Here is a 21,997-nt window from a genome sequence, read left to right as displayed (position 1 = left end):
CTAAGAGGTATAACATCTATGAAATGCACTCGTATCTGTTTGACACAATGGTTAGCCATCTTTAAGCTGGTTAAGTTAGACTATAAATTTACAATAGACTAAACATGTGACATTAACTATTTACATTTCCTGAGATATTTGTCATGTTTGCTACATAATACTTGTTACTTTGAATAAGTGACAGATGCTCGGTTTATAATTGTCATCTTGACATAAGAGACATATTATACAGCTGGCTAGTTAAGGGAAAATTACCTCTAACCCACGGCAAAAAATGGCGGTCAAACTGTTTACAAGGGGGCATTTATAATACACTAGAAGGATGCCCGGCTTCGCCCGGGGCCCAATCATAAGCCCGGGGGTCATAACTCCGAAACCGAAAGTGGTAGACTATCGTCTCGGGGCCGATGTACCAGTGTAGCCGCCAACCTTGAACAGGCAGACAGACAAATAAACAATAAGCGACAGTCACAAATGTTAGTATAGATGTAATACATGATTTTACGCGTCGACAATTCGCGACACCTCGTTTAATAAATATTATCGCGGGGTGATAGATATTAACTTTATGTTTACCACATTGTCTCTTAAATGTAAATACCTTGAAAACAAGTTCAGCTTGATGTTTTAAATTAAATACAGCTGCTTTGTTTATTAACGTCATTTAATACTATTTCTAGACCAATTTAAGGTAAGAGTATATTATATAGCATAAATAGTACATAGATTATATGTAACAGTATCTCCATCTTTTCTTGTTATAGTATTGAACTATTTGTTCTCGGTCAAATGTATTGCTAAACAAATAGTATATATTTTACACAAAAGAGGTTTTGTTAGTGTTAAATCACGCGAGAGCCCAAGGCAATGCAGTCTTTTTATTATTTGTTTTTTAACCAGTTTTTTAAATTAGATATCAACCAACTACTGCTACCTCTTAAAATGAAATATACGATATTCAAATGACCTCATTTTTTTCCATTTGACGAATTACGTCAATCTACAATTTTAAAGAAAATATGTTGAAGTTATTTTAATTTAGAAACAGGATTTCAGATGTAAAACTAATTTATTATATGCGAAAGTGCGGGTGTGTATAAACTGAAGACAGAAGACAAGAACGACCACCCTCGTCTCTTATTGCTTATTCATAGTCAGATTGCTTCAACTTTCGATATTTGCACGGTCTATGTTAGTTCATTTCGGAACTGTCCCTCACCGCCAAGCCCTTATTAAGCTGCAATATGAAAATGCCGCTATACCCCAGCCCTGTTTTTGGTCATTTTAGAAGTAAAATGAAATGAAATGGGGTTTAACGTCCTAATTTCTGCTCCGACCAGGGCTAATGAAGAGTCTTTAACTTCTATTTTTCACCGTAAATAAAGAAATCTCATTGATCTTTCTGAAATTTATTTTGGTGCTAGTGCTATTATCGTGAGTTTGTTTTCATTTTGAGTGACAACTCGTGTTTGTCATGTTTGGCGTCACTTCCCGTTTCTTCACGTGCTTGTTACACGTCTACCGAAGCAATGATTTCTGTGTAAAAATTATATTTGGAATGTATTTAACCAGTTCTATCACATATGTAATAATGACTGACACCAATATTGTCCTTTAACATTTTGGACATTTACATGTTATTCTGTGTTTCCTAGCCACAATGGTGATCATGTATAATTTTTCTTACAGCTAATTTCTGCTAATATGTACGTTCTGCTCGTGTTGTTGCTGGTACTCCAGGTTGTGACCTGTGCTGTAATAACAAATTCACAAGGTATGTTTTAAAATTGCTTAAAAGAACTCAAGTTCTTTGATTTAGGGCAAAATAAAGTATATATAGTCTGATGTGTGTTATATCGATTATTGTAGAATTTTTGTTTTTATTCTCAGTTAGTATCAATTGGGCCCCACGAAGATAAAATAGCCACATTAAGATACTAAGTGTTTTCTATTTATAATCAACGCATTTTTTGGGAAAAGTATTTTGAAAATTGTGTAATGCGCCCGTATTTGTGTTTTTAATCGTTCCAGAGCAGCCATGCAATATGGGAGCTGCATGTAGTCAAAGCAATTCTGTAAGCTACGTGAACAATGTACGTTATTGCTGTCCGAGTGGTAATGGAATCAGCGTGTCCTCGAGATCATCTGGGATGTACAACAGTGGGCAGACCTATACTACATGCACATGTCACTCTGGTACAACATTTACTTCATATGGCAACGCTAATGTTGACTGGGATGCCTTTAACAAGGGAATGCAGCAAATGTCTTGGCAGCTTAGTAACATGTTCCGTGGCAATCCGTTCTTTGTTCGTTGATCATAAAGCTTTAAAATATATATTAAAGATGCATTATGTAAGATTGAGATAAAGAGTTTACTGTTTTCGTTATAATAGTTCCAAAATAAATAATAATAAAAATAGTTAATTATTGTTATGTTAATTAATGACTAAATAGTAGTTTATAGAACATTTGAAACCAAAATTAAGACATGCAATAGGCAGATTTAGATCTTTCATAATGCATCTTTAAATGAACATTATATTATACAACCTAAACAAAATCAATATTTAATTTGATCATATCGCCTCATTGACGTTAATCAAAATTTAGTGGTTCGCATGACAACAGTCTTTAATTATCCCCTTAGAAATGAATTCTGATAAATAACATTATGTAACGACAATTACTGATAAAGGAATTTCTACGATTGTAATGTTTTTGTATACAGCGTTATGGAGTGTAAAACCTGCCACAGATGTAACTTGTCCTTTGATGTATATAAATGCTTATTTCATGTTTAATAACTTCTTATTACTTGTGCGTGAGCGCATGCAAACAAGTGTGTTCAAAACTAACACCCCAAATCAAAATCCCATAAACGACCTTCACTGAAATGGGACCCAGTAATTTATTGGGTTTAATGTCCACTCGGCAGAACCTAGGTCCTTTGGGGACTAACACATGGTTCAATTATATTTCAATAATTCGCTTGCGCGTGGGGCCTTTAGCAAAGGGAGAAAACCGCGATAGTCAGAGAAAACCCACTAGGGTGGACAAACCACCGTGTCACGTACAAGCTGGGAATCGAAACCATGCCACTTGCTTCAATGACAGACCGCATGATCTAATGTTTATGCCTTAGACCGTTGCCCCCATCCCCAATGTTTAATTAAAATAAAAGTGGCCTGCTTCAACGTCTAAATGAATTAGGTAATGAGTTAAAAACATGCTGGGATTGTTTGGCTGATCATAAGGAGGGTTTCAATGGCCTCTGGAGTTAGTACTTCTGTTAACGAAACGTTTTCCGGCGTGGTTTCTCCGTGTCAGAGATGCAGGACAGAGGACTTGAAAGCAGCAACGCATGGCCTTTTTGTTTTGGTGGGACGAAAAACAAAGGTCTCTTGTACACATTGGCGTGCACGTAAATGAGCCCTTGACAGACCGAATTCAATATAAGAGCGATGTTGTCCGGGCAAAATTTTCTTTATACAACACGATATTGGCCCAGTCGGAGCAGAACAGTAGGGCGTTAAACCCCTTACATTTCATTCCCTTCACAAGCATATGAAATTTCAAAAAAAAAATATATCAAATATGCCAATTGCATGATTTTATATTTGTTGCTTATTGCTTGCAATGTCTGTGCAGTCTGTGTCTTGTCCACAGGTTTGTCTTTTCTGTTTTGTTTGAGTGAAGTGCCTTTCCCCTGCACTTACTATTATGAATAGTTAAAGTTGTAATTATTCTGGTTCCCTCGATACTGAACATCCCCTCAAGAGTCGAGTCGGTTTTGAGTTTTTGTTGTACTGATCGTCGTATCTGCCTAACTATAATCATACACACGGGTTTGTCTGACAAGGAAGGATATACGTTATACGCCCATCAGTAGCTTTGTTATGGGAGATACAGAGCAGGCGATACGTTTCAAGTCAGTAGCTTGAAGCGTATATATGGTATTAGTGTCAGTGGCCTGTGGCACGAAGTAACAGTATATTGTCGCATACATAATATATTATGTCAACGCTTGGGCGATATAATATATTATGTCAACGCTTGGAACTAGGATGGAGGTGACTAGGCATGAACTTGCAACGATAGATTTAATTGGCGCTTTGATAACCAATGAATGCTTGTTTTTTTCTTTTCTGTTTTTTCTCTCTTTTCTGTGTCCTAACCCTAACCCTAACCCTAATCCGAAAGAAAAGTGCCCTTTTTTGAAATTCTGACATCACAGGTGCCCTTTTTCTGATAAGGATGCCCTCTTTTATTTACAGGGACACTTTCTATGGCTCTGATGACGCGTACATTCCACTGAGTCTACAGGTCTAATATGCTAACACGCTTGGAGCGTCAACACAATATATTATGTCGCCCAGGCGTTGACATAATATATTATGTATGCGACAATATACTGTTACTTCGTGCCACAAGCCACTGACACTAATACCATATATACGCTTCAAGCTACTGACTTGAAACGTGCAGGGTGCACAGATAGCCCCATCTAAAAGTGCAATAATTGAATTTCGATTAGGTTCCTCCTTAAAGATGCATTATGTAAGATTTAGAAACAGAGCTGACCGTTCTTGCTATAATAGTTCATTAATAGATAATGCAAACTGGATATATTGAAAATTTCATTCTGATTACTGTATTCTGAGCGAAGTTATCACTGTTTGTAGTTTGACAAGATGTATGCATTGATTGTTTATTATCGTAACAACGGTACTCGTTATTCGAGACTCAGTTTCGCTTCTCCATTTCTAAATTAAATCATTAATTGACCGAAGCGTTCTAGTCTATTTAAAATCGGAGGCATCCGATGGCGCAGATAGTTGAAATCATTCTTGGCCATTAAAATAAATTTTGATATGATTAATGTTTATACACAGAGGTATTAGTATTTATATCGTATTTTATATTTTAACTGTCTTTATGTCTTTATTTTTATTATATAACAATGCATGAAGACTGCGTACACAAAGTACTAACATTAAATCTGATATTAAAATTCCATTGCGTCATTTTAGCGTAATAGGAATCCATTGCAAATTACACTATTGTGGAAGATGAATATCGGTAGATGTGTAAAGAGCTCGCCGCCATTATGTTATAAGTGAACATAATTGATAAGCCGGGGGTTATCAGGCGTTGGCATTTTGATTTTATTTGCTTAGATTGATTATTTAACATTTAATTAACAAAATCATTACACCAACGTTAGACAACCCACACGGCTTCGATTCAATCTCAGTACATATCAGCGTGGATTAAGCCGTGAGGAATATGATAATGACCAATCGGTATTTAAAAAAATAAATTAAGTGAAATGAAATACGGTTTAACGTCTTACTGTGCTGCTGCGACTAGGCTAATAAAGACAGGCATACACAAAACACATATCGAATTCCAACTGCTAAGGGATCTTTTACGTACACGCCAATGTGTATACGTGACCTCGGTTTTTTTGTCCCATCCTTGTCCTGCACCACTGAGAAGGGGAAACCACGCCGGATATCCCGATGAACTTTCGCCTTACTCACTTAGCCACCGTGGCTCCGTACTTAAAAAAATATGTATTTTATATTTCAGAACGGCACTGTGATGAAGGAGATGTTTGTCGTAATAGCAGTTCTGTAGGCTACGTCAATGGTGTACGATATTGCTGTCCGAATGGTGGTGGATCAAGCATGTCCTCGGTGTACAACAATGGACAGGCCTATACCCGATGCATATGTCATTCTGGCACAACAATTGCATCCACAGGAAATTTTGACTGGAATGCCCATAACAAGAAAATGCGGAAGTTTAATAGGGAACTAAAGCGAAGGCTGTCTCAAATGAATAAGCAACTTAACCAAAGAATGCAACAAGCTGATCGGCAACTCAAGCGAGAAATGCAGCAACTGTCTTCGCGACTGAATAATATGTTTCGTAGAAACTCCTTCTTTGGTCGTTAAAGAGACAAGTTCAAGTTTCTCAATGTTTAAAGTCTCAATACCACTCTTGTTGTAACTGAATAATATGTCCCAATCTTTATTCTGGTCAACAAATTTTACTATTTTACAATATTCCAATTAATTGATGATACAAATTTCATCTTAACACACCTAATTTAAAAAATTGGAAAAATTCAACTAAATGATTTGAAAAGCCTAACGTAAAGCTTTTCAAATGTGACTTGGATTTAAAAATATTTTCGAACCCTCTGGACAAGTAAAATAGGATTTAATGGATAATTTACACAACAGGTAGGATACTTAAACATCTAATACTTAGAATAAGGCTATTATTTATTTTCTGCAGCTGTCAAGCCAGCAAGAGTGTTATTGTCCCTTTAAAAATACATTATTATTATGTAACATGTATCTGATTATAAAGGTAAAGTCGAGATAATAGAAAGAGAACTGAAGTATAAGAATAAAATTGCTAATATCCAATATCCCAATTTTGTTTAATGTATCGTCTAATAAGTGTACTCCACTCACTAGTAAACGAACTTTTCTATTGGTAGAAATGAAATGAAATGGGGTTTAACGTTCTACTATTCTGCTCCGAACTGGGCTAATGAAGACGGGCATACGCCATACAGTGTGCTATAAGGACAATTTTGCCCGGACAGCGGCACTACGGCCTACTCTTATATCGAATTCCATCTGTCAAGGGATCTTTTACGTGCACGTCAATGTGTACAATGTAGACAGCTGCCCTTGTCAGACCCTCCGTCCTGCATCACTGACAAGGGGGGAATCACGTCGGAAAATCTGGATGAACTCTCTCGGCCAATGCAGGGATCGAACACCCGACCTCCAGGCTAGCGAACCAGCGTCTTACCCATTTAACCACCGTGACCCCCTGTATTGGTAGACCATGAATTGATTGCCCTTTGGGTTCCAAGGTACAGTACATGCGATCGGTCACATTTAGTTAATACAAAGCACCAACTACTGTGCGTTAGATCACAAGGTCTGTCAGTGGTGTGGTTTCGATGACAAATAGTGGGGTCGCCTGTCTAACCTCGTGGGTACGCGCAAACCAATTATTGAAATCCAATAGGACCATTATGTTAGTTCCGAAATGGCCTAGTATGGAAGTTAAACCCCCATTTCTCTTTTTAAAACATTATCGTTTCTATACATTAAAGCATGTTCATTTGAAATGTATGAAATTAGATATTATATAGATCTAATCTATGTATTTCTGATTAGTCATAACCAGGTCATTAATATTGTAAACAACCGGACGCGGTTTAATAACATGCAATTATCTCAACTTCCTTCTATTGAATTTTAAACGCATTTAACCAAATATGTCCCGAATATTCTAGTGCATTCTAGTATTACAGATTTAAAGAGATTTATAGAATATTTATTACAAGTCAATCCATAGCTTTGCAGTATCTCTATATTTTGTCCAGCTTGTGCTCTGGAGAAAAGAGGTTTATGAAATCCATAATTGATTACACATTAAAACCTTAAGGTAACGACGCGTGAGTTTCGTTTTTTTCGGAAAATATCAATTTTCTACGCTAATATGTACTCAAATTAATAATTTAACTAAGAACACAAATTCAGAATACCAACGCTAGATAATCTTCCGGATTGGATTCAATTGGATTTAAAACAGGCCCATCAACTGGTTTACAGCAAATAAAGATGGTGGCTGTTTTTTTACACGTTGAGAAGAATGTTCAATTCGTCATATCTCTGTAAACGTTGTACGGAATTGATCCATTTTTGGATTGATCTCCCTATTAGAGTTTCAACTTACACAATATTAGAGAGATAAAATCTAGCATAAAGTCTTTAATAATTGTCCATTTACAAAAGTTCATTAAAGAAATGAAATGAAATGAAATGGGGTTTAACGTCCTACTGTTCTGCTCCTAACCTGGGGTAATGAAGACGGGCATACGCCATACAGTGTGCTATGAGGGAAATTTTCCCCGGGCAGCGGCGCTACGGCCTACTCTTATATCGAATTCCAACTGCCAAGGGATCTTTTACGTGCACGCCAATGTGTACACGGGACCTCGGTTTTTCGTTCCATCCGAACGACTAGACAGCTGTCCTTGTCAGGCCCTCCATCCTGCATCACAGACAAGGGGAACCACGCCGGAAAATCTGAATGAACTTTCTCTGGCAATGCAGGGATCGAACACCCGACCTCCAGGCTAGTGAGTCATCGTCTTACCCACTTAGCCACGTGATCCCCAAGTTTCTTTAAGATAGATTTTGTTAATTGTGTAAAACATAAGCACTTTGTTCAAAAGTTCGAGTGGGATGGTTGCTAATAATCAAAGAAAAAAAACCAACCTCTTTAAACAAAGGAATTCTCCCAAAACGATGAGTTCTCTGTTAACTGCTTTTGTCACGTGTGTTCTCTAGACATTATAATATAAGTATACCGATTAGGGAAGTAATACTAGTGTAGAATAGTCGAGATTGCTGAACTGGTAAGTACATATTATTTAGTCATTTATACCCCACTAAAACAAATGGTCATCGTGGAAACTAGCGGGTTGTGTTATATTAATACGATTTCTTATGTTGTATTTTATTTTATAGAATATTTAAAAGAACTCAATCGGGCAATAACATAATCGGTATTGTCCGTTCACACTTATTTGTATACTCTCCCCAGATTTCATTTGTTGACCGAATTCCTTGATAGTTTGCAGAGGGTACAGATGATCCCCAGCGATTTGAGCAGTTTCATTTCCCATGCATTAAATGTGCGGTTGTGGTGGTGGTGGGGGCGTGTGTAGGGGATGAGAGGGGACACACTTCTTTTTTTCCCTAATATCCCCGCAGACCGAGATGGCGCCCTTACTGCGCGGGTACGGCGACGGAAAATAGTCTCAGAGCGCGTCACGATCCTACCTGGAAAGCTGTGAGAACGCGATTTTTTTCAAGTTTTTAATTTCTTTGGACATTCTCTCGCGTTGTATTCACGTACGATCGCAGTAGCACAGTAAGGACGCCACCTCGGTCTGACGGAGGCCATTCTCTAATTATTCGGCCTGGACAATTTTATTTGTGTCTGTTTTGCTGCAAAAAAATAGTCTAATCGGGGGTATGTGTCGTTTCCAGACAAAATCTCGAGAACCATTCAATATTTATATGCGCAACACCAATGTATACCGAAGTTGTGCCTTTTACTATTTACTTTAGGGACTTTTTTATTTTTGGGTATAAACTTTTGAGTTTTATGATCTCGAGATGGGTGTTGTTTCCGATCTCAGAAACAATTTAGTATTTCATTACAAAACTTTTAACTGAAGCGAAGCGAGATTGCGGCCATTGGTTGTTAACGCGAAGGCACGACGGTGCGAAGAGGCAGTTATCGGCTTCCATACACACCAAATGTTCAAGAGAAGATCTTTAAAGTGCTCATTTAACTGCTCCGATCCAGCATTGACCTATACAAGCACGTCCATAAATAATGATGTATTGAGGGAAAAAAATAAGTTAAAGAGTCTAGCAGAAATATTTAGATTGTCAGTTGTTACGAAAATTAAGAACGGTTTACTTTTCAATTTGATATTTATTAATCATCCAGTAAATATATTTCTTTGTGAAACTTTCTACAACAACCGCGTACTGAAGAAATACTTGAATACAAGTTGGATACAATCTTTGGGTGGAGTGGACGTTTCCCCGGAGTAGATATAAAAAGAAAATATTCAATAGTTTCCGAAACATTATACATACAACAACCAATCGTCTTTCCAGTTTTATTTCCATTGCAGAACTCGAGAAATATTACTTATACATTTATTTCCACGAAACTCTATACACATACTATCTTTGTGACGTACTAGACTTTATTTATATTGTTCTATTTTAGCTGTGTATCTTGAATTGAATCATGCGGGCTTTAGTACTGTTGTTTCTCATAGACTGCGCTGTAGCTGCAACAATTCGACCTATTCAAGCTGTTACAACACAGAGAGCAGGTAAGCAATTAAATTGAACACCAAAGTGCGATTAAAGATGCATTATGTAAGATTTAGATAAAGAGCTGACAATTCAAAAATAGATAATGAAAATGAATATATTAAAAATTTCAGTCATATTACTTCCTTATGTTAAAGCGTAGATTGTTTATTCTCGTAGCAATGATATTTGACAACCGAGGCAAAGTCTTGATTATATATTTTTTTCGTTAAACTTTTAAATCGGAGCCATTCGATGGTTTAGAGCAGGGGTGTCAAACATGCGGCCAGGATGCCAGATCCGACCCGCCAAAGGTTTAAATGTTGCCCGTGGAACAAATTTCAACAAACTGTCGTGTCGATAATTCTTAGAAACTAGCGGTGAAAATCATTTATTATTGTTTTCCGGTTTTATTAAAACTCTGACTTCTGTACTGTGTGTCATAAATATCTTAAGTTATATGTAATACAAGAGAACATCGTGTATAATATGTAACGATTTTAGTCAAATAAATCAATAAAATTTTCTTTATCTTGATATTTTTGTCGGCCCACTTGATTTAAAATTTTAGTTCATGTGGTCCCTGAATCGAAATGAGTTTGACACCCTTGGATTAGAGAGTTGATAATGGGTGTATCATGTTAAAAGATGTTCACATAATAATTTGTATAACATTTGTATAAGCCAGAAAAAAGACTTACAAAAGGATGATTTTGCCCTTGCATAAATGTTTCATTAAGTTAAGAACTTAGATCGTCGAAACAAAGTGTAAAGTAATATCTTCAACTCGAGTGTATAGAATACAATTTCCAAAAACTTCAAACGAATGAAGACGCATAAGGGGGGGGGGGGGGGTGATTGATGATTGGAGAGCCATAGTGGATTATTGACTAACAAGGTGTCGGCCTTAATAACCAGGATATCCAGGGCACGATCCTGGTGTCGACTGGAGAAAGCGGTGCAGGTCTGGGACTTGGTAAGGAACAGCGTATAGTTGTTAGGATGGTACGAAAAAAAAACGGGGTCAAGTGTACAAAATCTGTCAAAGAACATTTGTTGACTTACGCTAATCTTCATTAGAGAGAGAGAGAGAGAGTGAGTTTGGGTTTAACCTCCACATTGCCGACTATGTAATGGAGAGGCATATGGAGTCATTCGTATGGTTACCTTTCATATTTTCGTTCTAATTCTTAGGTATCATGGGTGTAAGTAGGATTGTATTTCATTCATAATTAACCATAAAGAAATGAAATGGGCTTAATGTCCAACTTTACCGTCCAAACGTCCAACTTTCTGCTCCAACCGAGCAGAGAGAGAGAGAGAGAGAGAGAGAGAGTGGGGTTTAATGTCCACTCGACACAACCTAAGTCCTTTGGGGAGTAACGTGTGGATTTCAATAGCAGAGGGTAGAAACCGAGGTACTCGGAAAAATCCCACGAAGTTGGACAGGCGACCCTACTTCTTCTCACGTACAACCGGAAAATTTAAATGTTGTGTTGTGGCGTAAAAGTAGGGATAGTTGTATCACTATGGTAACCCAAAACGTTAATCAGTTACTCATCCTTGATTTCATACTAACACCTTTGACTGAAAAGAATGAAAAAAAATAACTCAACGGATAAAGCGCGCACATTTTAGTCAAAATATAACCGATGATGAAATGATTCTTCTGTTCCCATTCCCAGATCCACCACCGTCTGATGGTTTACCATGTTCTATTTTCTATGATTTCCAAGCTTGATTGTTTGTGTTGTGGTTCAGTGAGTAGGATGCTGGCTTGCTAACCAGGAGGTCTCGGGTTCGCTCTTGGTATTGGCCGAGACAGTTCCTCGGTATTTTCCGACACGGTTTTCACCCTGTTAGTGGTGCAAGACAGAGGCCCTGGCAAGAACAGTGTCTAGTCGTTCGGGTAAGACGAATAACCGAGTTCTCTTGTACACGTTGCCGTGCGTGTAAAAGAATCCTTAATAGTTGGAATTCGACATGGGAGTAGGACATAGCGCCGCTGTCTGAGCAAAAACGCCCCCACCGCACATTGTATAGCGTACGAGTATGTCCGTCGGTGCAGAAAAGTGGGACTTAAACCCAATTTCATTTCATTTCTGTTACTGATTGTGTGGTGCGGTGACCCTGAACTTACCATTAGACAAGGATTACTTATATTGTGCTTTGGGATTACTTTATTGTTTGTTATTTTACTCCTTCGGTCAGCCGGGGTAGATTGTGGGTATAACTATTTCAGAATTTATTTGCCTTCTATTTTCAGACCAACGCTGTAGCAGTGGGGATGACTGTGAACATGTATATTTTATAAGCTACATAAACAATGTACCATACTGCTGTCCACATGGAAATGGAATTATGAGGTCTGCTTCTAACTATGTAAATGGTCAAGAAATCATCGAATGTTTCTGCAACACAGAGGAAGTGCATCAACCAGATAGACATGATAGACATTATTATGACCATGGACACCACTGGAGACACTGGCGTGACAGGTGGCTGTCGTTGGATAGGTATATCAGAGACAGGATAGTAGACGTAGGCAACTTATTTCGTGAACGTCCATTTACTGGTTGGTCGAAGTAATTATTGAAAGTCCATTTGGGATTATGGTGACACACTATTTGTTTAAAATTGTCATACCTTCAAAGAAACAATTTTGAAGCATTGTTTAAAATAAAACTTTAAATTTTTTTATCCAAGTGACATGCGTTAATTATATGATATACACGGTTATATTTGCAGCGCTTTAAAATAAATAATTGTCTTTGCATCGATGTAATCTTTGTCTTCTATTATTCCTCTAATGTCAACTATTACTCAACGATTAAACCTGATAAAATGATTTTATTGTGGTTTAGTTGGGTTTTTTTTTTATTTTTTTTTATCGAAAATCCTTTACAAAAACGCTAAAAGCAGGATGCTGAAATTTAGCATGAAATATCTTCAGATAAAGTTTAATCTAGTTTGTTTACAACAAGAGGCCGTCTTGAACATCCTATCTACAGGTTTAGGGATTTTTGTTAAATGTCCCAATTATTCTCAATGTTGGAAATATCTTGCACAATGGGACACAGTACATATACGTAGGCGAATGGTCGGGCAATGGCCTTTCGACTAGAATATGCCGAGCTTGAGCCGCAGCGTCGGGCAAAACGAACCTTTGGGATTTGTCACGCCCAATTTTCTTTTTACATCAACCACGCCCGTGACATAATATGGAATAATTAGATATTTTTCATAAAGCTTTGAAAGTCACAGATTTATTTCAGACAGGTCCGGTAATTAAGGCAAAAAGACATGCGAACAAAGCTTATGCATGAAGCTCAGTTTAAATTCGTACTAGAGTTGAATACTCTAAAATATCAAGATGGGGTAGCTAGATCATAAATTAGGTGGCGCAGGAAAAATAAAACACTTTTGATAGGTTTTATTTTTTAGCTTTTAAAGATACATTATGTAAGATTTAGATAAAGAACTAGCCATTCTTGCTATAATAGTTCGAAAGTAGATGATGTAAAATGAATAATTTGAAAAGTTCATTCAAATTACTCTATTGCAAGCGAAGATATTAGCCTTTGAAAGTTTGACAGACGTGTTCAATAATTTCAACTACCGTACTGGTTGATCGAAGCTAAATCTCGGTCCTCCATATGTGATTAAATCAAAATTTGGCTGAACCATTCTTATCTATTAAATATGGGAGAAATCTGATGCCATCGAGAGTTGATTAAGGCCTGGATCAGTTAATTTATGTCTAATTAATAATTTAGAAAACATTTCAGGCCTAAAGAAAGACCCGCAATAGGCAGATTTAGCTCTTGCATAATGCATGTTTAAACAACTGTCTGCTGGACGTTAATTTGTCTGTTGCTGCTAATTATGTGCGGTCTTTATGGCTTTGTCTTTAAAATTACTAAAAAAAATGCCAGACCTTCAGTTTCAAGCAAAGTCCTCCGTAGTATACGGGGTTAACCCCCCACCCCACCCCCGACCATCACCACCACCACCAGAATGTGATCAGGAAAATTCTGGTGCGCTTGCGTTAATAATAATGTTCATCTCGTTCGAGATAAGTGACTGTACCAAAAGTAACGAAAGATAAACAATCAATAAAAGAGATATAATCATTGATTGATGATAACAAAGAAATGATAACAAACTCTATTCTAACAACACTAAAACGTCGGTCTATCGAATATGTCTGCTTTTAGCTACGGTTGGGGGCTATTCATTTACCATTGAAATCGTGGAAATGTAAGTGTGTCATTCAATTATAAAAGTTCAGCAAATAATGTGCATTAACTTTGTCTAATAGCGAATTTTCGGATCACGGAGAACCATGTCCAATTGACACTTTTCAAAGTATCCGGCACCTTTTACGCTAGTATCAAATGCGATTTCTTTACAAATTTAGAATGGCAATTTGGACATAAAATGCGCATCATTGTTTGGAGGATATGTTTTGTAATTATTGCGCAAATACAGCTGTGCCAGAATCTTCTAATGGCCTTGGGTAGTGTTATCATTACGCACTTAGGTGAATCACGACAGCTGTGACACAATCTGCTGGTGACATGGGTAGTGCAACCATTGCGCGAACGGTAATGTTATCATTTCTGGTATCAACCCCGCTTAAAGTAGCTAAAATATCATCCAAAGTCTTCGACATTGAAAACACGAATTATTTGTCAATTTAAATCAACATTGATGTTGTAATCTTACCGGGAAAAGATGGGTTTCTGATAACCAATATTTAAGACAAAATAAACATTTTACCATTGGTACACGAATCGTATACCATAATGCGTTTCATGCCCATTTTTAACAAGGGACCCCAAGAACGAGTCTAGACATATTCCACAAGTCATGTCAAACGGTGACGACATATTCATATCTGAAAAGTATGCGCAATAAATACTATGTAGACTAGAATAACCAGACGCTAGAGATTGACATTCGATTGAGACTTCTGGCGTATTTCGCCGAACATATCTGATTTGAAATTAGAGTAAAAACGGAAACGATTGAATCTAAATCAGTTAAACGTCCAACAGATTTTAGATACATCACTCCAAAATCAAAATGGTCAAATGACACAAAAATCCACACAGCGATACAATAATTATTTTATGTAATATAGAATTATTCAAGATTTGAGATAATCTACTAAATAACGTAAAGTGGAATCAACGGCTTTCCAACAAATAAACAATTTCCTCCAGTTCTAAAGAGAAACACATTGAGACTGTATTGGATTGTAAGTGAAATAAGTTTTAAACGAATGGCAAATGCCCAAAGGCGTGTGTTATTTATAATTTTGAATGAGGAAAGGGAATAATAAAATTTCGACTCCGTCCACAACAACCTCGTGGATTCCAGCGACCTTTGTCAAATTGCTGTCACGAACGGGCACAAATGAATTGTCCACAAGTCTAGAAGAGCATAGAGTAGAGAATGCGTATCATGGGAAATGGATTGAAATGTGGTTAAAGGGTTTTTTTTGTGTTACACCAACTGGGCTGATGATAACGGGCATACGCCATACAGTGTACTGTGAGGGGCATTTTGCTCGAATAAAGGCGTACTCCTATTCCGAATTCCAACTGTCAAGCGTTATTTTACATGAACGACAATGTTTACGAGGGACCCGGTGTTTTGTCCCATCCGAACGACTATACGTTGTCCCTTCCCACTAACAAGGGGGAACCACGCAGGAAATTCCTAAGAACATTCTCATCCAACACCAATATTGAACACGGGACCTCCAGGTTATTGAGTCAACGTATTACATACTGATCCACCACGGCTCCCATGCACCATGGGAACCACGGTCGTTCATTCAGTTATCTCATGTAGTAATCACAGATTCTCTTTAAAATCTCATGTCCCTCAATTATTGATCATGCATGTATAGTATACATAATAGTAAATACGAATATTTCGTCCAACTATAACGTTTATAAATTAATAAAGCAGATATTGATTTTTATTTAAAATTTTATAACATTGTTATAAACAAATGTGCAGTGCATGTGCAGTGCATACCCGGAAGAAAATTAAAAGTTACTAACACCTAAGATAAGTTATTAATTTCAACGTGTGACAAAGTAATCAATGACAGACAACCAAACCTTATTATAGTGGTTTTAGCACTATAAAATATTATAATATACATTGACAGTTCATATTATAATATTTGATATTAAGAACTCACTGTTCATCTGAATCAAGTACCAAAGGTAAGAATTATATTAAGATATTTAAAGTGTTTTGCATTGTACGATTTAGACAATGTATGAAAGAAAGTCTAGGCGAATCCCAATAATATTATGTGGGCATGTTGTTTGCGCAAGATATTAAAAGAAATTAGACAAACGTCCAAATCTGACTTAACTGAAAAGATGGTCGGCGGTTGAAGCACGTAATCGAAAGAAGATATGTCTTACGCAATCAATGAATGATTGTTCTGCAATTCGAGATTTATTTATTGTGTGAGTTGTGTCAACCTGCTCAAATAATACGAAAAAGTCTGCAAAACAGAATTAAATGTATGTTAACTCGTGACATTTAACCTTCAATCAAAACGTGATGCGTGTGCCTATCTTTAATTTCTAATTCTGATTTGTTTAGATCAATGACCATGTATGGGGTTCTGTTTGTACTAATGGTTGGTCTTGTAACTTCAGCAGTGATAACAACTGATGATAATAACAAAACAGGTAGTATTTTTTGGTTCATAATCTCAAGTACCTATGGATTCATGTATAATGCCAACATTTCCGGGTTACGGTAGCTGGGTAAATAAGGCTTTGGCTCACTAAACATGGGGTTCCAATGCTGGCAACGGATGTTCCTCGGGGTTTTCAAGCCTGGTTTTCCATTGTCAGGGCGGTTGGTCTGGCAAGGAAAAGTGTCTAGTCGTTGGGGTGGGACGATATACATAATGTACAGATTGACGTGTGCGTAAAAGTATTCTTGTCACTGCCAGGGAAAATGTTCTCTTATAGCACACTGTATGGTGCATGGTCGTATTCATTAGCTTTGTTGGTGCAGAAAAACAGGACGTTAAACCCATTTCATTTCATTTCCAAACCTCTACTTTTACTACAGCTATCAATATTATCATATTTTAGGCTTTCAGTCGATGGCAGTCCGCGAATAATTTAAAGCGTACACAAATGGAAATTTTCAGTGTGTAATTTATATGTAATAGCAATGGTATTCTGATTATTAAAAAAACACCTGTATTAACATTAGCCTCAAATTTACAACGAGTTGCAAAAACAAAAACATATGAAACGGTGGACATATATCTATATTTCAAAATCCATGGATAAATTTAATACTTGTTGATTTTATAAATTAGCTACACTGTGACATCATAAATTATATAGACGTTAATGTGGTAACAATTATGCAGAGGTTCAAGACGAATCACGAAACGACATAGGACTTCTCTTTTGCTCCACAATGTATACACATTTGAAATATTCAGTAATTCATACATTATACATAAATGTTGGTAATATAAGTATACAAAGGTTCAGAACAATCCATGAAAAACAGCAAGGTTTTGATTTCACGAAGTCATAAACCATAGAGGTTACTCGCGTATAAATGCCTGTCAAATTTAGATCTGTATTTTAATCGGAATGTGTAGGTCATAGTTACATTTTGTCCCAGAGTTTTTCTCGATTTTATGATTAAAAGAGTCTAGTTAATCTCTTTAGCACAACAGAGTTTATTATCAAAACTGATTCAAGGTAGTTAGATGAGTAACTGTTTCTGTCTTTCAGAACAACTGTGCATCAAAGGAGACGAGTGTAAGGGCCAGGCCAACGGGAATTCTTTTATTGCGATAGGTGATATTAGATATTGCTGTCCTGTAAGACAAAATCTTTCATCTTCGGTATCTATTGATGGTAACATGGGTGATATAAAATGCACATGTGCCTATGGCGAACTGGTGGATTTTGAATGGAGCAAGATATGGGCACAATTTCAGAATAGTATGAATAATATGTTTGAAAACATGTGGCCCTTTAGTTAAAGTTGCCCGAAATAAATGAATTATAGTGCATGTTATCAGTTGTTTTATTATTGGAAGAGCTTATTCGTACGGCTGTATTTAGGGTTAGGGCAACTTTTTATTGGGCTAGAGTTAGGACAACTTTTAATCGGACACTCTATATAATAAACAAGCACGGGGTTAGGTTTAGGTTAGATTAAATACCAAAACTTACATGGTCAACTCCATCCAGACATGGGTTATCACGTGGCTAAGTGGGTAAGACGCTGGCTCGCTAGCCTGGAGGTCGGGTGTTCGATCCCTGCATTGGCCGAGAAAGTTCATCCAGATTTTCCGGCGTGGTCCCCCCTTGTCAGTGATGCAGGACGAAGGGCCTGACATGGACAGCTGTCTAGTCCTTCGGATGTGACGAAAAACCGAGGTCCGGTGTATACATTGGAATGCACGTAAAAGATCCCTTGGCAGTTGGAATTCGATATAAGAATAGGCGATAGTGCCGCTGCCCGGGCAAAATTTCCCTCATAGCACACTGTATGGCGTATGCCCTTCTTCATTAGACCAGCATAGGAGTAGAACGTTAAACCCCATTTCATTTCATTTCATTTCCATCCAGACATTGGAACAAGGCGTTGCTTTATTTGTATAGATAACGTTTAGTCCAATGAATTTTTTGGAAAAGTTAAAGACTCACAAAGTGATACGATTTAACATTATTTTAATGGGAAAATCTTTATTGGTATGTATGTGTATTAGACCCTTAGACCTAGTATCTGTAACAGAGTTATCTCCCATTTCACATAACGCATGTTGTTATCTGGTTCTGAAAGAGAACACGTTTGGAAGGGTCGACGAAATGTGTGATTAACGGAGGGATGAGAAAGGGTACTAGGTTGTATTGGGGGAGGGCGGGGTGGGGGAGTCTTTATGGGTGATGTAATATATTTTACGAATACAGCAACATGAGGATCAGTAAAACAGTTAAAAGCCCTGCTCCTCGTGGGCGTTTTTATGCAATAAAATTTACTTATTTACTTACTTACCTTTGATGAATGATTTAATAATACTCCGTATGATCTGACTCGACAATAATCCGATATAGAAATTAGTGATATAATGCATATCACAGTGCAGAGGCGTGTGATATTTCAGTGGTAAAGAAATTCAATGCCGTTATAATCTCTTTAGATTTAAATTATTTTCGTGTCGTTGTGTTAGTATGTTTTGTTGGAAAAGTATGTAGCTCATGATTAAAGTCGCCCAACATGTCAAAATAAAGGTAAAAAAACCGAAGCCATGGTTGATCAGTAAGTAAGGTGCTTGGTTGCTAACTTGAAGGTCCCGTGTTCCATCCCGTTGTTTCGCCATGACAGTGATGTAGGACGTAGGCTCTGGCAAGGAACGAAAACCCGAGGCCCCGATTACACGCCGGCGTTCACATATACGAAAACTCGACAGTTGGAATTCGACATAATAGTATGCATAGCGCCACTGTCCGGGCAAAATTTTGCTAATTGTACACTGAACCACGAATGCTCATCCTCATTAATATGAAAAGGAACAGTATACCTTAAAACCCATTTCTTTTCATTTCATTTCGTTAAATATAGCGCGTAAGAACGACCATGCACAATCTCAATGTACAGATTTTATTGATTGTTGTTCATATATTGACATAGTTTTCAACACAATATATGTTGTGCTAATACCGTTTATAATCGTATACCCAAAACTTGAAAAATGCGCATATGGAAGTTATTGATGAGATGGAAATCAAGCTCTTTGGATGTAGGGTGACATTATTCTCAGTATCCCCAGTGGTCTCATTCTGTTCTACTTCACTATACCCTGGGTTCATCCATGGGGGAGACACGTATTCAAATTATATGCCCTTGTTCGTAGCTGGATTCTACGAACCAAACAAAAACAGTTTACAAACCAATCTTAGCCTCATTGTTTATGTTCACAACAGTGCGGCTGCGTGTTCGCTCGTTTATAAGAAAGTTTGCAAGAAATGTAATATAAAAGAAGTGACATGCCCACAAACAGAGAAAGATGTGTTTAATTCCGTCAAAATAGGCAGTTGTAGGTCGTTACGGTATCAAGCGTAATGTCAGATAATTTGAATATGTGTCTCCCCCATGGATGAAGCCAGGGGTTAATGGAAAGGAACGGAATGAGACCACTGGTGTTCCTTTGTCAAGTGTGCAGGGCGGAGGCCTGGCAAAGAAAGGGCGTTAAGGCGTTCAGGTGGGAAATTCGAATAAAACTAGATGGAATCTCTCTTGTACAGCCTCAATTTCTCTGATATCACACTGCCTGGCATGAGGCAGTCTGTACTGGCTGTGTTGGACATTCTAAAAAACACATTTCTATTAGTTTTATTTATTATGACGCTAAATTATGAGCTTATTTCAAGGGTACATGCGATACCGAAGATGTTTACGGACAATTATATCAAGTATTTACAGAAATATTCTTGACCACTCGTCTACTCAGTATATCTTCGTGAATACCACAGACACGTCACTGGTCTTTGAAGATAAGAATAGCCCTACTAAAGTCTATGATTATTTACTGTTACTGATGGTTAATCGATGAGCTGGTCGCTGCTGACCAGTGGACAGATTGTCAGAATTCAAGAACCATGCTGTGTATATAGTATAGAGTGACGTATGTCCTGTCCAAATCGCTCGAATACCCGGTGATTTAACAGATGATACAATGGATAGCGACATTTCCCCTCAAAAGACCATCTTGTAGATCACGCTATATCCATGCAATCGTAGTGTCCCGAATGTCACAACACAAATACCAGACAAACATGGATTCTTGTCGGCTGTTGTTTACAATTACAAGCCCGCGATTGATGAAACACGAATAAAAGTCAAGAGATATTCTACGGGGAAAATGCGCTGTTCGTGAACTGTTGAAAATAAACCACAAGCTCCGGTGAAAAAAAGCTCGAATGATCAGTATTCCAATTCCGATTATTAACTATTGGTAATTTTTTAACTTTTGTTTCCGACTGAATTCACATAATATTCAGCGTGGAATATAAAATTCCAGTGTCAGTAATTTGTGCGCACGGTTTAAAGGGTGTGAGCCACATTTTAAAAGGTACGCTCATAAACTCTAACTTTACTAAAGGGGTCTATATCAGGATGAAGGTAACACTGTAAACTTTAACTAATTCTGCTTGTCACGGATGGACATAAATATTGTCTGGATAATTGAAACTATATTCATTAGCATCTGTACAGACTACAAACTAAACCTCTACATGAAATTGGGTTTAACGTCCTACTATTATACTCCCATTGGGCTAATAAAGACGGGTAACCTTATACATAAAGCTAGGGAAACGTGGTGACCCCATATCAACCACAGAGAAGCATTCGAAACAAAATTAATTGAACACATGCATTTAATGCAGGTAGAATATCTGCCAATATCCCTTTAATTATACTATATCGACCTTCACTTGTTTTTATGAAATTTTTCAAACTGTGCATTCTTCTATTTACTACATCAAAGGAAATCTATTACAATATTTCTTTTCATCGAAAGTCTTTTTTAGAGGTCATCTAATTACTCTCTTGCTAAATTCTATTAAGATATTAGAGAAATTGATTTTCTTCTAATAGTGCCCACCGGTGGGATACCAAAATAATAGTGTTATTTCTTGAATTATATCATTCCTAGAGGCAAGAGTTACATAGTTATTGTAACACAATTGAAGTTTTAACCTAAAGTGGCAGAATAGGTCCCGTGGGCTGGTAATAATTCAAGATATTTCTTTTCTCCTGACAAGTTGAGGGATGGGTTGGAATTTCGTTAATTGACGCCAAGCATAGTGTTAGCGCTGTACATGTTACCGCTGGGAAACTCTGTTTCAGGCATGAAAATCATACAGATATGTGGTAAAACCTAATTAGAGGTACCTATATTTTTTCTTCGTCAAAAAGAGTTCGTAAAACGTGTTGCGTAATCGTGTTACAAATGACATAAAGAGTGTAATTGA

The 21,997-nt window shown here is 37.2% G+C and overlaps 2 long non-coding RNA genes across 3 annotated transcripts; both read left to right on the top strand.

Annotated features, from left to right (window-relative positions):
* Window positions 1-451: 451 nt before the first annotated feature.
* LOC126831796 (uncharacterized) lies at window positions 452-12,721 on the top strand. 2 transcript variants are annotated; one of them, XR_007684331.2, is made up of 6 exons: window positions 452-476; window positions 1,690-1,774; window positions 2,032-2,196; window positions 5,596-8,458; window positions 9,853-9,961; window positions 12,208-12,721. It is a non-coding gene; the product is annotated as an uncharacterized LOC126831796 (long non-coding RNA). The 2 variants fall into 2 exon arrangements; XR_007684330.2 differs by lacking the exon at window positions 452-476 and adding an exon at window positions 495-691.
* A 3,321-nt stretch (window positions 12,722-16,042) lies between these two features.
* On the top strand, window positions 16,043-18,027 carry LOC126831798 (uncharacterized). The gene is made up of 3 exons (XR_007684334.1): window positions 16,043-16,186; window positions 16,578-16,666; window positions 17,744-18,027. It is a non-coding gene; the product is annotated as an uncharacterized LOC126831798 (long non-coding RNA).
* The last annotated feature ends 3,970 nt before the right edge of the window (window positions 18,028-21,997 follow it).

Source organism: Patella vulgata, chromosome 9, assembly GCF_932274485.2.
Source record: "Patella vulgata chromosome 9, xgPatVulg1.2, whole genome shotgun sequence".
Lineage (NCBI taxonomy): Eukaryota > Metazoa > Mollusca > Gastropoda > Patellidae > Patella > Patella vulgata.
The sequence above is the reverse complement of the archived record's forward strand: the minus strand, read 5'-3'. Positions and strand labels throughout refer to the sequence as shown.